Source organism: Chiloscyllium punctatum, chromosome 11, assembly GCF_047496795.1.
Source record: "Chiloscyllium punctatum isolate Juve2018m chromosome 11, sChiPun1.3, whole genome shotgun sequence".
In the NCBI taxonomy this organism is placed as follows: domain Eukaryota; kingdom Metazoa; phylum Chordata; class Chondrichthyes; order Orectolobiformes; family Hemiscylliidae; genus Chiloscyllium; species Chiloscyllium punctatum.
Window position 1 is genome coordinate 107,290,651 of NC_092749.1, and position 17,925 is coordinate 107,308,575.

At 44.7% G+C, this 17,925-nt stretch overlaps 1 protein-coding gene across 12 annotated transcripts in view; it reads left to right on the forward strand.

Moving 5' to 3' along the window:
* The window catches only part of plcb4a (phospholipase C, beta 4a), a 560,059-nt gene that overhangs the window by 155,255 nt on the left and 386,879 nt on the right, over nucleotides 1–17,925 (forward strand). For 10 of the 12 annotated variants that reach the window (XM_072581470.1, XM_072581466.1, XM_072581480.1 and 7 more), the window contains one exon: nucleotides 10,853–10,917. The exons of the other annotated variants lie outside the window; for them this stretch is intronic. The gene's annotated coding sequence lies outside the window, so the exon portion shown is untranslated. The remainder of the gene's footprint in view (nucleotides 1–10,852; nucleotides 10,918–17,925) is intronic. 12 annotated transcript variants of the gene reach the window in all.

Sequence of the window (17,925 nt, forward strand, 5' to 3'; positions counted from 1 at the left end):
CTTTCATTCTACATGAAACTGACTCTCATCTCATTATCTTTTCATCTATGCCTCGAGTATCTTATCCCTCTTGAGCGTGTCTGAAAAGGCACTTGAGACAAAGATCCGCTCCACATCCTAAACCGAATGACCATCATCTTTTGCTGTTGTGCTTAATATTGCTTGTAGCCACTGGGATTTGTATTTGACAGGAGGCCAATGTGGAAGAGAGCAATAAGAAAACTTTGGGCTCAAGAGTCATTATCTGCTTCACTTTATTATCCAGAAAAACATGAGGACATCTGTTTAATATTCTGGACTGGTGATCATATATGCATTTTGGCTTGGGTCCCATTGTGAACTATTTATATTCAGAATTCATCAAAGCATTTGTAGATTGAGAAAGAGAGAAAAAGACCGTTTTGCTGCAGTGAGTAATTCTCCTGGTTACTTGCATTGATTTATTTTTATCAGTTACCTGCATTTATATTCCGCCTTGCAAATGTAATTCATCTGGGAATTTGATTTTCTGATGAATTTTTGACTTGTTGCCCATTGCATTATTTATCAAGCCCGTTAGGAAGCAGTAAAAATTGGGATTGAAAATTCCAACTGTGTTCGAACATGTCTACTAGTGGAAACTGGCACTAAAATGAGAGGTATGGATAGAGTCAATAGCCAGAGACTTTTCCCCAGGGCAGGATTGACTGGGACGAGGGGTCATAGTTTTAGGTCATTAGGAGGATTGTATAGAGGAGACATCAGAGGTAGGTTCTTTACGCAGAGAGTTGTGAATACATGGAATGTGTTGCCAGTGGTGGTGGTAGTAGCAGAGTCATTGGGGACATTTAAGCGACTACTGGACATGCACATGGAGAGCAGTGAGTTGTGGGGTGCGTAGGTTCGGTTATTTTATTTTACATTTGGAATAATCCTCGGTGCAACATCGTAGGCTGAAGGGCTTGTTCTGTGCTGTGCTTTTCTATGTTCTATGTTCTAAAATAAATCGCAAACAATTGTTTATTATCTGCATCAGGCTTTTTAAATCCAGTTAAACCTGTTTGTTTCATTATTGAACAGTTCTCTGTTGAATTCTATTGAAATGTATTGTTTGCTATTTATATTTGTGGGACATTTAGAACTGCTGGACCATTGTGAATGCTGTTATACCTTCATGGGAAATCAAGCTCCAATTTTCCCAGAACCATTGGGAAACTAGCAAATATGCAGAATTTCACAATTTATTTATCTTTTCAATCCAGGTTGACAGAAACCAGGTACTTCATAAGATTTACTTTTTCTTACAAATTAGTAGGTTCTAATTACAAATGAAGAATTATGAACCATTAACTTCAAACTACAAAGCACTTATAAAACTCTCCCTCTAAACACACATAGAGACAGTGAAAAAAATGGATGCTGTCGTTGGAGGGAAAATGATGTACATTTGGATCTGAGGTTCGCTTGAAAGTGGCCACACAAGTAGATAGGGTGGCGAAGAATCTGAATGGCGTGCTTGCCTTTATTGGTCAGGGAATTGAGTACAAGAGTCAGGATGTCATGTTGCAGCTTTATAAAGACTTTGGTTAGGCTACACTTAAGAGGAGGCGAAAGTGAGGACTGCAGATGCTAGAGATTACAGTCGAGAGTGTGGTGCTGGAAAAGCACAGCAGGTCAGGCAGCATCCGAGGAGCAGAAAAATCAATGTTTCGGGCAAAAGCCCTTCATCAGGAATGAGGCTGGGAGCCTCGGGTGGAGAGATAAATGGGAGGGGTGTGGGGCTGGGGAGAAAGTAGCTGAGAGGGCAATAGGTTGATGGAGGTGGGGGTAAAGGTGATAGGTTGAAGGGGAGGGTGGAGCGGATAGGTGGGAAGGAGGATGGACAAGTAGGATTGGTGATTGGGGCATTGCTGAGTTGGAAGGTTGGAACTCGGATAAGGTAGGAGGAGGGGAATTGAGGAAACTGGTGAAATCCACATTGATGCCCTGGGGTTGGAGGGTCCCGAGGCGAAAGATGAGGCAGTCTTCCTCAAGGCATCGGGTGGTAAGGGAGTGGCGATGGAAGAGGACCAGGACCTGCATGTCCTTGGGGGAGTTGGAGGGTGAGTTGAAGTGTTCAGCTTCAGAGTATTCAATTCTGTTCGCCACGTTACAGGAAAGATATGGAGGTTTTGGAAAGGGTACAAAAGAGGTTGATCAGGATGCTGCCTGGATTAGAGGGTATGAGCTACAGGGAAGGCTAGAAAAATTCAGGTTATTTTCTCTTGAGCGGCAGAGGTTGAGGGGAGACTTGGTAGAAGCCTACAAAATTATGAGATGCATAGATAGGATTGACAGTCAGAATCTTTGTCTAAAACTATGGGACATGCATTTACGTTGAGAGGGGGCAAGTTCAAAGGAGGTGCTAGGAGCAATGTTTTTACTCAGAGAGTGAAGTCTGGAATGCGTTGCCAGGGTTGATGATGGAGGTAGATACGATAGGAGCATTATAGGTGCTTTTAGGTAAGTATATGAATATGCAAGGAATGGAGGGATATCAACCAAAGGCAGGCAGAAGGGATTAGTTTAATTTGGTGTCACGTTCAGCACAGCGTTGTGGGCCGAAGGGCCCGTACCTGTGTTGTACTGTTCTATTGGGCAGGCAGTTCACTGGTCCCTGTCTGCAGGGTTTGCTGAGGTGATTGTGATGCTGATCAGAACACTCCTTCTCAATCTTCTTTCTCTAGATATTTTCACTTGTTTGCATGAGACACAAGGTGACTGGCTCATGCTTATAAATGTCTCTAATTTATTAAAGTTACACTTTACAATGACTGATGAGGAGACATAGCCTGGCCAACTTCAGACCTGAGATGCTTTTTTACTCCAGACTGAGAAAACTCCTTCCTTTCTGAGCTCTGCTAGCATCTGACTCAAACATTCAGACCTCCTAGCTGTTCAGCGACCTGGGCACCAGTAACATAGTTGTTGGCAGGCAGAGAGCCTTTGGCATCGGTTTATGGACTAGTGGCCAGTCATCAATCAGCTGCTTATTGCTGATCAAAGCTTCATTGATACCCAACCCAACTCATCTGTGTGGTTTCCCCACTGTTTGAACCAGCAGCTGTGTAAATAGCACTTACAATGAGCAATTTGCTTTTTAGAAGGTGCCACAATCCTTGAAAAGGCCTAGGCTTTTTCAAACAGTCCTTTTTCCATTTCACCCAGAGCCAAAAACACAGAAAGATAAAGGTACTGTTAATCACCTCCCCCACTGATCAGAATGGTTAAGGGTTGCTGTGTATCCTCAGGGCTTTCTTGCTCAAATATCGGTTACCCAGAATCTGCCAATATTCTTTAACAATGAGTTCAATGATGGTTTAGAGCCATAGAGATACAGAGCAAGAAACAGCCCCTTCGGTCCAACTCGTCCATGCTGACCAGATATCCTAACCTAGTCTAGTCCCATTTGCCAGCACTTGGTCCATATCCCTCCAAACCCATCCTGTTCATATACCCATCCAGATGCCTTTTAAATGTTGCAATTGTATCAGCCTCCATCACTTCCTCTGGCAGCTCATTCTATACGCGTAACACCCTCTGCGTGAAAAAGCTGCCCCTTAGGTCCCTTTTATATCTTTCCCCTCTCACCTTAAACCTATGCCCTCTAGTCTTGGACTCCCCTATTCTTGGGGGGAAAAAAACCTTGACTATTCACCCTATCCATTCCCTCATAATTTCAGAAACTTCTAGAAATTTATGAGTATTCAGGGGCATAGATTGCATTTTGCTTTGCTTTAGATAATGCTTCTGAAAGCTTCTTGTGGCGCTGCATTACAAAGTTGTATAATACTTGAAAAGGATAATTAAGGTCCTTTATTCAGTGTTCTAATTTCCTCATTCCATTTCTGCATAAAAGGAACGGCTTGGTGCTCAGATGAATATTTTCTTAGCTTCTGAAGCGTGTCTACTTATGAATTGCTGAAACCGCTGCCTTTGAAGTTCTTTCCAATCTTTGCTTTAGGCACGACAGATTATGTAGACTGTAGCTTTGACAACAGAACTGCTCAGACTGTCCTGTCAGAATAAAATGTGTTGCTGTTTAATTTGTACTTTTGCTACCACTGGAATCCCTTACCCTGGTTTGCCTCCTGTGTTACTGAGTAAATGCTGCGATGCCCATATTGTACTCTTCACCACCTTGACACCTGAGGGCTGATGTGGCGACACTGGGTACCTTCTGGAGAACAGGGATTTGAAGATCCTCCAGGCGGCTGAGAGCATGGTATATTTGATGTGTGGGAGCAGGAGCTACCATGAACAACAAAGATTGGTGTAGCAGCTGGTGGACTCCACTCCAACTATTGCTTCCCTTCCAGGGAGAGTTGCCTGAGCTGCTAGCAGCAGACTTTCGAGAACCTTCGAACTGGGAGCAGGAGCAGGCCATTCTTGCCCCTAGACCACTCATGTCCTCGGGCCTGCCCTGTCATCGGTAAGAACATGGCGCTACCCCTTCCATCCCCTTGCCCGTCAAGAAAAGCTTGACAGGGTGCTAACACCCCGAATTCAGTGCCTTGCCCCAGTTCTGCCCTTCATTGTGAGCTCCCCTGACTGAGGATGAATAAGACAGTGGAATGCCAGATAGACATGCCCAGCAAAAGAGACCTGAGGGGCAACTTTTTCACACAGCGGGTGGTATGTGTATGGTACCAGCTGCCAGGTGTCACTGGCTGGGCCATAAATTATTGCCCATTCCTAATTACCCAGAGGACAGTTAAGAGTCAACCACATTGCTGTTGGTCTGGAGTCACATGTAGGCCGGACCACAGAAGGATATTAGTAAACCAGATGGGTTTTTCCAACAATGGATTAGCTAAACTGGTCGTCATTAGACTCTTACTTCCAGACTTTACTGAGTTCGAATTACACCATCTACTGTGACAGGATTCAATGCCAGGTCCCCAGAACATTGCCCGGGTCGCTGGATTAATTGTCCAGCGATAACACCACTAAGCCATTGCCTCCACAACAGTGGTTGAGGTGGGTACGATTGCAGCAATTATAAGACATTTGGATGGGTAAATGAATAGGAAAGGGTTAGAGGGATGTGGGCCAAATACGGGCAAATGGGACTGTATCAGATCAGGATACCTAGTTGGCATGGACAAGTTGGACCAAAGAGTCTCTTTCTGTGCTGTACGACTCAATAAGCAGGCCTCATAACAAGAGATCTGCTCATTGGCCCACAGTTACACGGATTGTTTGAATCTGATGATGACTATGATTCCTACTGTGTCACGCCCCTCTGTGACCAAAGTGACAGCTGACATTATTGCTTGCTGATCTGTTTAATTAACCTGTGCTTGTGAGACTGCAGTTCATTCACAAGCACTAGAGAGAGCCAGTGATGAAAATTTTCGTTGCTGTGTTCTCTGAATCCTCTACTTTACACAGCAGTTCCAGTGGTCTTGGCCCTCCCACACTGATTGATTTCTTTGTTTCAGACCCACAGAGAGTGTTTCTGCAATTAGGATCATGCTCGCATCTGCTAATTATTTACTCAATTAACAGCATTGCTGGCAGATACTCCAAAAATGAGGGAATTCGTTCTAAACTTTAAAAGTATACAATAAAAATAAAAATCAGTTTCCTTAGCTTTAATGCCAACAGGATATTATGGTTTGGAGATGCCGGTGTTGGACTGGGGTGTACAAAGTTAAAAATCACACAACACCAGGTTATAGTCCAACAGGTTTAATTGGAAGCACTAGCTTTCGGAGCGCTGCTTCTTCATCAGGTGGTTGTGGAGTACACAATTGTAAGATTATTTCTTACAATTGTGTACTCCACAACCACCTGATGAAGGAGCAGTGCTCCGAAAGCTAGTGCTTCCAATTAAACCTGTTGGACTATAACCTGGTGTTGTGTGATTGTTATCTTTGAACACGATATTTGAGTGATACTTCAATGCAGCACACAGAAGATGGTATACCAGGGAAGGGAGAAGTGAACAGTAACGAGATGAATAAAGCAATTGCATCTGAAGCAAGTAGGTGCAAATTCTCTGTCGGGCTGGGGGAGTTTCCAGTAGAAATAACTAAGAATAAAGAGAGGGAAGGACTGCAGCCTTTTGCACCTACAGCAAGCCTTGCATATGTTGGGTGAGAAATTTTGTCAGTAATATTTGCTGTGAAATTACTCAGAGAGAGGCCAGAACTTGCCAGGGATGCAGATTTGATTCCAGCCTCAGGCGACTATGCAAAGTCCGCGCAAGTATCCTCCCCATGTCTGCGTGGGATTCCTGCTGGTTCTCCAGTTTCCTCCCACCATCCACATATGTGCAGGCTGCGTGGACTGGCCATGGGGAAAGCAGACTCACAGGGATAAGGTAGGGGGATGGTCTGGGTGGGATGCTCTCTGGAGGATCGTTGTGGACTCAATGGGCCGAATGTCCTGTTTCTGTACTGTATGGATTCTGTGATTCTGTAACTTGCAGTGTGACTCCTGAAGTTGGCTGTAATCTAGTTGTACAAACTTAACTCTGTCGTGGTTTTCTCATTACTGTTACACATCAAATTCATTGAAAAACAGTTCCTAGTATGAGAACCACTGGAATATTAATGGCTTCTAAAGACAGAGGCCACATAGAGTCACAGAGATGTACAGCACGGAAACAGACCCTTCATTCTGATGCTGACCAAATATCCAAAATTAATCTAGTCCCATTTGCCAGCATTTGGCCCATGCCCCTCTAAACCCTTCAAATTCATATACCCGTCCAGATGTCTTTTAAATATTGTAATTGTACCAGCCTCCACCACTTCCTCTAGTTAGAGACAAAAAAAAACTGCAGATGCTGGAATCCAAGGTAGACAAGCAGGAGGCTGGAAGAACACAGCAAGCCAGGCAGCATCAGGAGCTGAAGAAGTCAACGTTGCCTCTCTTCCAACCTCGTTCACTGTGCCAGATGTTTCTGATGTGGTCTTCTCTACATCGGCGTTATGAAGATGCGAGCATACTGTACCTTTAAGAGAGAGTTGAACGCAACAGAATGGCCTGACACATCACCAAGTGTTCTGTAAAAAAGATATAAAGTAACCTTTTGGACCAGCAGTTAGGGTAGCTGGTTGCCTGGAGACAAAAACAGATTCGAATTAGGCCAATCAGTTTAAATATACCACCAAAAAACCCAAACTCCAATCCAGTTTGAATTTAGTATATTGACAGTCTTAAAAGACAATGACATAATCTGATACTTTGGGGGGGGTATAAGACCAGGGAAAATTGAACAATTGAGAGGAGAACTGCCAAGCTAATGACATCTGCTAACTGCCCAAAGAATAGCTGTCTTAAAGATACCTTTATCATTCAGTAACCTGTGAAGGAGAATCCCCAAGAAGCAGAAAAGACAGGAATACAGAGAAGAAACTGAAAGCTGCCTGGTTTTGGGATAAGAAGTTTTGTTTTGTAAATCTTAATTGGGAGTTTTATACTTAGTATTGTAGAAGGGAAGTAAAAGTTAGATTAGAGGAAGGAGTTGTAAATAGTTGTTAGTTAATTATTCTCTGTTATACTTTAAGAAATAAAGTTCTTAATTTTTCCTTTAAATAGTTCTTAGCTGCTCGAATTTTCACAGGTTACTGCACGGGATAAATCTTTTCTGTGTTGCTGATTTAAAGTAAGCCGGAGAATTTACCCATGTTGTAGCAATCAGGGAGACTAAATGTAAACTTAGGAAATGGTGCACCGAGAATCTCAGCCAGGCGGGCAGGGGCTGACTGGACCTCCTAGTCACTGGCCATTGTAATTCCTCTTCCCACTCCCTTTCCAACATGACCATCCTCGGCCTCCTCCATTACTACAGCGAACTAAACTTTAAATTGGAGGAACAACACCTCAGCGTCCGCCTGGGCAGCCTACACCCCAGAGGACTCAACGTTGAGTTCTCCAATTTCAACCAACCTCCTTTCCCATCCCCCAATTCCCTTCCCAGCCCCTCCCCCCACCCTTCCACTCCTCCCAGCCACTTACTGGATTCATTCCTCCCATTGGCCAACCAGGTCGTACCCTCTACCTGTCTTCACCTATCCCCCACCTCACCACTATCCCCTTTTTCTGCAGCTCCCCTTACATTCACCCACAATCCTGAAGAAGAGTTATACCTGAAGTGTTGACTTCTCCTCCTCCTGATGCTGCCTGGCTTGCTGTGTTCTTCCAGTCTCCTGCCTATCCACCATTTCCTCTGGCAACCCATTCCATACACGCACCACCCTCTGTGTGAAAAGGTTGCCCCTGAGGTCAGTTTTATATCTTTCCCCGCTCACCCTAAACCTATGCGCTCTAGTTCTGGACTCCCCCACCCCCAGGGAAAACAACCTTGTCTATTTATCCTATCCATGCCCATCATGAATTTATAAACCTCTTTCAGGTCACCCCTCAGCCTCCGATGCTCCAGTTAAAACAGCCCAGCCTATTCAGTCTCTCTCTATAGCTCAAACCCTCCAACCCTGGCAACAGGTATGGTTGTGATCCTGCTAATATTTTACAAGGATTCCTTAAGATGTTAACTTTGTCCATCCTTCTGCAAAACGCCTCGTTGGTCGTTAGTTTATATTTTTGCATTGGCCTGGATTTTGTTAAGTGGTACTGTTTGCCATTGACATCAAAGATAATTTCCCACATTCAACCAAAGATCTTTATGGGGTGGATTTCCTCTTTCCTGTTGATAGTTTTAGTTTGATGCCACGCCAAGTGGATCTCTAAGCATCACGCTCTGCTTTCTCTGCATATTTGAAAGCCCTAAGAAATTTATCTAACTCCTTCTTAAGAATGTTCAATGTTTTAGCCTCAACCTCATTCTGTGGCAGAGAATTTCTCAGGCTCACTACTCCCTGGTTGAAGAAATCTCTCCTCATCTCAGTCCTAAATGGCCCACTCTGTGGTAGGGATTTGGTTGGGGATGTAACAACAGCTGGCGATGAGCTAAGGACCTGCTGTTGGGCACAGGGCATTTTTTTGGAAAGAGATTCCACCACCTTTATAACTGATGATACAAACGGTGTTAAGCTTGTAGAATCCTGCGTTCTAATATTGTTAACGATTGCCACAATTAGGATGGACGCTGTGGCCTGAGGGAAACGGTGGGGGGGGGGGCGGGGAAATCGGCAAGCAACCCTGTGTAACAAAGTTTGAATTGTTTGTCTTAATGAGAAGTAAGCACTTCCCTTGAGCAGAAAAAGAATGATGGTTTGTCTAAGATCACCAGAAACACAATCCCAAGCAATCCTCACAGAAAATTATTTCGCAGAAGGCTCCAAAGAAATGTAGTAAAGCAGAATGTACAATTGCAGGCTAAATATTACTCACTAGTTGGTTTTTACTGGATTGCAAACTGAGATTGCAAATCTCAACAGTGATTTCAGAATAATGCACAAATTACCAAGTTGTGTTATCTTCTTTGTTTGTTTCTTTTACATCTACAAATGATCACAGTTTTCTCAGAGTGTACAAGTTACTGATTTCGAATTATTCCATGTCATAAATAGAAGCTATTCCACACCAACTGTAGGGGCAGACTCGTGAAGCATTTCAAACATTGGCTTATGCCAACTGGATGGACTTCCTTGGGCACGATTCAACTTTATTTATTTTGTTATTTTCAAATGTTCTGCATTAAGTGAAAGATGTGTTCATTACTTGCCCAAGCAGCTTACCAATTTACAAATCCTTCCAATGCTGTAATGGTAGGTGCTAGGAGCAGGGGAGGTTCCTGATTAGCTGCGACATGGAAGGAAATGACAGCTTTCGCCATCATCACCTATTGGCCCGGGCTACAACAGGCATGTAAAAGTGTACATTGTCATGGCAACTCGGACTCATTGCCAACAGTACAGGGTTCAATCCCCATAGATTAGAACCCTTAGTGTGGATTCAGAGTTACTTACTGTGCCCTCTGGTGGAGATTTTTACGCTGTGATTCAGAATTTCCTTCAGGCAGAAAGCTCACAAAATGATATATCAAGTGACTAAAAGTGTGAAAAGTTAGACCAGCGCTTTTGGACTGATATTAAAGTAGTTGGCTTTGTAACGCTAGTTTAGTCTATCAAACAGGGGAGAGGATGGGGTAGTGCTAATGCTGCTGGGCTTAGTAACTTCAACCTAACCCTCTGGGGAGACATGAGTTCATGTCCTGAGTCTGATGAAGTTTAGTACAATATATTTAGAATTGAAATCTCTTGTAAAACGTTGTCTGCTTCACTTCTAGTGAAGAAAATCTGCCCTGACCCAGCCTGACCTGCACGTGACTCCAAACCCACAACATTGAGGCTGTCTCTTGAAGCCCTCTGAAATAGCCGAGCAAGCCACTCGGTTTAAGTGCTGATGGGGACAGGCAAAAATTCCGAGTGATACCCACAACCTGTGAAAGAGGAACAAAAATCATGCATCTTATGACTTGATTGCAAATCTTAACCAAATTTAGCTGTGTTTTCCCATCTATGGAATGACTGAAGTTGTCTTTGTCTGGATCAGGTTTAATCAATGTTGCCTGAGCCAGTCAGGGTGGTTGAACAATAATACTGGAGTGTGAGAGTCATGTAAAGGAAGCGATTAAAAGATCTTGAATTTTTGCAGCATCTTACACATCCTCAAGGCATTCCGCAGTACCCTGCATCACTGACTTCTTAAGTCACTTCAAGAAACTATTACATTAAAATAGATGTATCTCATTGCATAAGTATTGTATTCTGCTTGGAGGACATGATGCAATTAAACTTTCTGATGCTGTACCGAAATGCAATATTTGTCCTAGCGTAGTGTTTTGTTTATTAAAGAAAACCCCTTGCACAGGAGAGTGCCACAAAAATCGTTTTTCTTATTCTGTATTCTCTTGCAGAAGAAACCAACTGATGACTCATCTGGCAAAGTAGAACACATTAATCCAGGCACAGTCATTGTTTGGTGAGCAATTGCTTTCTTTTCTAAATAGAGTAGCATAAGAGGTAGTAGTTGCTAAGCGAAACTGATGTGCAAGAATTCTTCATTAAACATATATCTTCGACTTACAATACAATGTCCCTGTAACAGTGCTGTCAGTGTTCACAGCCCCCAGTAACAGTGCTGCCAATGTACACTGCCCTCTGTAACAGTGCTGTCAGTGTACAGAGCCCTCTGTAAAAGTGCTGCCAGTGTACACAGTCTCCTGTAACAGTGCTGTCAATGTACACAGACTCCTGTAACAGCGCTGTCAGTGTACAGAGCCCCCTGTAACAGTGCTGTCAGTGTACACTGCTCCCTGTAACAGCGCTGTCAGTGTACACTGCTCCCTGTAACAGTGCTGTCAGTGTACACAGCCCCCTGTAACAGTGCTGTCAGTGTACACTGCTCCCTGTAACAGTGCTGTCAGTGTACACAGACTCCTGTAACAGTGCTGTCAGTGTACACTGCTCCCTGTAACAGCGCTGTCAGTGTACAGAGCCCCCTGTAACAGTGCTGTCAGTGTACACAGCCCCCTGTAACAGTGCTGTCAGTGTACACTGCTCCCTGTAACAGTGCTGTCAGTGTACACAGCCCCCTGTAACAGTGCTGTCAGTGTACACTGCTCCCTGTAACAGTGCTGTCAGTGTACACAGACTCCTGTAACAGTGCTGTCATTGTACAGAGCCCCCTGTATCAGTGCTGTCAGTGTACACTGCTTCCTGTAACAGTGCTGTCAGGGTACACAGACCCCTGTATCAGTGCTGTCAGTGTACACTGCTCCCTGTAACAGCGCTGTCAGTGTACACTGCTCCCTGTAACAGTGCTGTCAGTGTACACAGCCCCCTGTAACAGTGCTGTCAGTGTACACTGCTCCCTCTAAATTGTTGATCAGTGTGCTGACTGCTCTGCTCTGAACCAAGCTGTTCCAATGGAGATATAACACTGGCATTTTCCTTGGCAATTTGGAATCCTGCTCAGTTATGTACTGTGCACAAGACGTTGAATGAATCCAATCCACCCTGTTATGGCCAAAACCACCCACTTTTGATCATCATGAAAATGACAAAAGCTCTCATCGACCGTGCTGTCAAGCGTTATCTGCTCAGCAATAGCTTGCTCATTGACTCTTATCTTGGTTTCTGGCTGAACCTGACTCAGCTCCTGACCTCAATAATCCTTGGTCCAAAGGTCAGTGTCCTCACCTCCAGGACGTCTCTGTGCAGGGGTTCCACCAGGTAGTGTGTTCAGCCCATCCATCTTCAGCTGCTACAGAATCACTGATATGTTATGGTGCAGAACGATATGTTATTTGGCCCATTATCAAATACCTTCCCTCCCTTATAAGGTCAGAAGTAGGGATGCTCAGTGGTGAGTCCCCAGTGTTCAGCACCATTTGTGGGCTCTTAAACTAGTCCCTATCCAAATGCAGCAAGACCTGGAAAATGTCCAGGTTTGGGCTGACAATTGGCAAGTTCCATTCACACCTACACAAGTCCGAAGCAATGACCATCTCCAACAATGGGGAATCTACCCGTTCCCCCATTGATATTCAAGAGCATTATCATCACTGAGTTCCTCACTGTCAACATCCTGAAAATTATCAATGAACAGACACTGAACTGAACTAGCCATGTCAACATGAGAGCAGGTCAGAGTCTGGAGATCCTGCAATGAAGTTGCTCACTTCCTTACTCCCAAATTCTGTTTACCATCTGCAAGGCACAAGTCAGGGGTGTGATGGAACATTCCTCACTTACGTGAGTGAGCACAGCTCTAACACTGAAGAAACTTGATACTCTGCAGGACAAAGCAGCCTGTCCCACCCATTAACATCCACCGCCTCCACCATTCAGAGGCAGCAGAGTGTACTATCTGCAAGATACATTGCAGGAATTCACCGAGGTCCTTCAGATAGGCCTTTCCAAAATCATGCCCAGTGCATCAAGAAGGACAAGGATAGCAGATACATGGGAACACCACGTTGCCCTCTGAACCACTCACCATCCTGAGTTTGAACCACATGACCATTCCGTCAGTGTCGCTGGATTAAGGTTATGAAACTCCCTTCCTAAAGGCATTGTATGTGTACCAACACCAAATGGATACACCACCACCTTCTCAAGGGAAACCACAGGTGGGCATTTGGCGAAGTTTGCAGTCTATGAATTTGAAAAACAAGCAGGCATGATTGTACATTTAACCTCTTCTGGCCTGCCAGAATTCATGCTCTACAGAGAACTTCCAACCGTGTACTGTGTATTGACACTGAATCAAAACTCCACTGTGGTTCCGCCAGGTCTTCATCCACTTGACGAGTTGTGTTGGGGGTTTAACTTGGGCCGGTGTGAGTTAGTGTGCACAAGGGATTTGAGGGATTTTGGAAAGCCTGACTAAAAATCTGTTTTCATTCTGTGCTACTTGAAAGTTGTTTGAGAATGATGACAAATTACAATAATTTTTTACAGTTTGAGTATCTGGGCTGAGGAGGCAATTAAAAAAAACTGTAATGAAGTGCTTCCATCATGGCAGTTTGAAAAATGAAATGAATGTCCTGATTTATGAATATTCAACGGTGGCTTCCGCTGTCATTGATGGTAACAAGCAACTTTTATTGTCACTGTGACAAACCCAGACAGCAAATTACCACTTTTATTGAAACCATCATGAAAGTATTTCTATTGAGGCAGCAGCAATTAAACCTGTTTTATTTATTCTCAATGTGGGCAGCTCAGGCTAGGTCAGCATTTATTTCCCACCCTTAATTGCCCAAAGGTTTGTTGAGAGTCAGCCACTTTGCTGTGAGTCGGGAGTCACATGTAGGCCAGACTGAGTAAGGACAACACTTCCTTAGAACATAGAATAGTGCAGCACAAGAGCGGGCCGTTCGGCCCACAATGTTGCGCCAAACATGACGCCAAATCAAGCTAATCCTTCCTGCCAGCCCTTGATCCATATCCATCTATCTCTTTCATATTCATGTGTTTATCTAAAACTCCCTTCGACGGCCCCTAACGTACCTGCCTCCCTCACCACACCTGGCAGCATCTTCCAGACTCTCACCACTCTCTGTGTATAAAAACCTGCCCCTCATATCTTCTGCCAACTTTCCCTCTCTCACCTTAAGTGAATGCCCCTTAGTATAAGACCCTTCAACTCGGGGAAAAGGATTCTGACTGTCCGTCCTATCTGTGCATCTTATAATTTTATTGACTTCTATCAAGTCTCCCCTCAGCCTTCATTGTTCTAGAGAAAACAATCCGAGTTTAGATTCCCTACAGTGTGGAAAAGGCCCTTCAGCCTAACGAGTCCACACCGACCCTCCAAAGAGTAACCCACCCAGACCCATTTCCCTCTGACTAATGCACCTAACACTATGGGCAATTTAGCCTGGCCAATTCACCCTAACCTGCACGTCTTTGGATTGTGGGAGGAAACTGGAGCACCCGGAGGAAACCCACACAGACACGGGGAGAATGTGAAAACTCCACACAGACAGACACTCAAGGCTGGGATTGAACCTGGGTCCCTGGCGCTGTGAGGCAGCAGTGCTAACCACTGAGCCACCGTGCGAGTTATTATGGCCGCTCATCGAGGCAGCGTCCTAGTAAACATTTTCTACCTTATTTCTTTATTTTTTGACTTATTCTGTGAAGGTAATGCTTCACTTTCTTAACCTTGTTTCTTTAACTGCTTTGTACCTACATTTTGTTGTGTGTGGTGACGTTATACACTTTTCACTGTAATTCTGTACTTGAGTACACATGACAATAAAATCTAAATCTAAGTCTCTAAAACCATGAGGCTGTCACCTCCACACATGCCAGAACCCACATGCCAACAGTGATAGAACTGAGCCACGATCAAGCACAGGCTTGTGAAACATTTTTGGCCTTGAAAGGGGACAACAGAAAGAAGCGACCATAAGACATTGAAACCCCAGGGAATTGTTATTTTTTTGAGGATGGAAATCCATAAGAACATATTCCCATTATTGTAAAAGCTCCATCATTGTCCATTTGCCTCAAAGCATGACACAGCTTGGATTAACGTTTTATCATTTTGGCAAACGTGTAACATCAAATAAACCAAAGTAAATTACTGCTGATGTAAAAAATCTGAAATAAAATCATGATGTGCTGGGTTCCAACTGGGCTTGGTACGTTAACTCTGTTTTTCTCTGGAGGTTAGGTGGATTGGCTGGGGGTGGGGGGTGCGGGGCGGGGCAGGGCATGGGGTTGAGGGAGTCTTTGACAACCTTTCAAAATGACAAAAGCAAATTATTGCGGATGCTGGAATCTGAAACCAAAAGAGAAAATGCTGGAAAATCTCAACAGGTCTGGCAGCATCTGTAAGGAGAGAAAAGAGCTGACCTTTCGAGTCTAACTGACCCTTTGTCAAAGCTGTCAAAGGGTCAGTTAGACTCCAAAGGTCAGCTCTTTTCTCTCCTTACAGATGCTGCCAGACCTGCTGAGATTTTCCAGCATTTTCTCTTTTGGTTTCAAAATGATAACTCGGACAAGATTCCAGGATTTGTGACCCCATTCCCTGCATCTCCCACTTTTTGGCCAGTCTAGGTCCGACCATATTTGGAATATTGTGAGCAGTTTGGGGCCTCGTACCTAAGGAAGAATGATCCTTAGGGAGATGAAGGTTTGTCAGATGAGGTGCGGTTGAGGACTCTGGGTCTGTACTCGATGGAGTTTAGAAGGATGAGGGGGGTGTTGATCAGATTGAAACTTATAGAATACTGAGAGGCCTGGATGGAGTGGATGCGGAGAAGATGTCTTCGCTAGTAGGAGAGACTAAGACCTGAGGACACATCCTCAAAGTGAAGGGGGCAACCCTTTAGAAGTGAGATATGGAGGAATTTGTGGAACTCATTCCCTCACAAGGTTGCAGAGGTAGACTCATTAGATATATTCAAGACAGTGTTAAATAGGTTCTTAATTGTTAAGGAGATCAAGGGTTATGGGAAGAAGGCAAGAGAATGGGGTTGAGAAGCATTGGCCATGATTGAACAGTGGAGCAGCCTCAATGGGCTGAATGGCCTCATTCTGCTGTATCTTATGGTCTTGTGGTCAAGGTGCAGGCTGATGCACTCTGTGAATCACTCAACTCTGCTCCATGGTGGTGAGAGGTATCTCCTATTTGGACAGTTTTGTAGAGTCAGGTCAGCCTTTTAAGGAGCTATGGTGCATTCCCCGTCAGTCTTTAGGAACCTTTAGGAAGGTACATTCAAAATGTCCTTCCTGCATCTCTATGCCACCCTGTGGCCCTTGGTCCCTCACATCCTTCTATGCCAGCCAATGGGGACTCTATGCTTATTCACACTGTACATGAAACAGGCCTCAGCAGTTCAAGGAGGCTGCTCACCACTACCTTCTCAAGAGCAATTGGGGATGGGCACTAAACGTTGACTTCTCCACCTCCTGATGCTGCCTGCCTTGCTGTGTAACCCCACCCTCCTGATGCTGCCTGCCTTGCTGTGTTCCCCCCAGCCTCCTGATGCTGCCTGCCTTGCTGTGTTCCCCCACCCTCCTGATGCTGCCTGCCTTGCTGTGTTCCCCCAGCCTCCTGATGCTGCCTGCCTTGCTGTGTTCCCCCAGCCTCCTGATGCTGCCTGCCTTGCTGTGTTCCCCCACCCTCCTGATACTGCCTGCCTTGCTGTGTTCCCCCACCCTCCTGATACTGCCTGCCTTGCTGTGTTCCCCCAGCCTCCTGATGCTGCCTGCCTTGCTGTGTTCCCCCACCCTCCTGATACTGCCTGGTTTGCTGTGTCCCCCCACCCTCCTGATGCTGCCTGCCTTGCTGTGTTCCCCCAGCCTCCTTTCTGTCTACTTTGGATTCCAGCGTGGGCAGCTTTTTTTTGACTCCAACAAACAGCCAGCGAAAGCCGTATCTCATAAGTGAATAAGATAAAACAGCCCGTTCAGACATAATGTAGCAGCATTTTAAACCTTTTTTGAAAATGTTATTGGCAATTGCATAATCTTCCATCTTTTAAAAAAAAACCTTTTTATTGCAGCACTATAAAACTGTCAGTCATCCTGACCTTGGAAAAACAGAAACTTTACTCAATTCCTAACCTTTTGTCAGTAAACATTATGCAGTTGACAGAATAGATTACAAGAGTTGCCAGTCAAGCTAAGTTTTGCCTCGAGTACAGTCATTTCAACTGACTAATGGATGTGTAGGCTGGCACCCAAGAATCTGCAATGATGCTTGACTCTTGCTGTTTTTTTTTCAATACTGTCTTGTTTCCTTTTAGCATTTACCTGAGAGAACAGGCTGGGGCTCGGTTTAGTGTCTCATCTGAAAGATGGTATCTTCGACAGTGCAGCACTCTCCCAGTGCTGCCCCTGGTGTGACAGACCTCAGCTTTGCTGAAGATTCCAGTCAAGGCTGAGGGACCCCTCTCGAACTGACTCGAAAATCCCACAGCGTAGAAGCTTCTAGGCCTGGGTTCCCGCTGCTTCCTCCCACAGTTCAAACATGTGCAGGTTAGATGGATTGACCATGCTTAATTGCCCCGCAGTATCCACAGCAGTGCGGGTTAGGTAGGTTAGCCATGGGAAATGTGGGGTTATAGAGTTTGACAGTCATACAACACGGAAACAGACCCTTTGGTCCAACCAGTTCATGCCGACCATGTTCCCAAACTAAACTAGTCCCACCTGCCTACCCATATCCCTCCACACCTTTCCTATTCACGTGCTTATGGAAGTGCCTTTTAAATGTTGTTTAAAAATAATTTAAGGTAACAATTTTCTGCTTCTGCTATGTAAGAAACTCATTGGGATAGGCTGGGTCTGGGTGGGATGCTGTTTGGAGGACCAGTGCAGACTTGATGAGCTGAAGGGCCTCTTTTGCACTGCAGGGATTCTGTGATTCTATTTATCACTACATTGGCCCTACACTGTTACCTGCAGCTGAGTGACTGTCACGCCCCATGAGGGCTGATTAGTTACACAGGATTCTGACGAAGGGTCT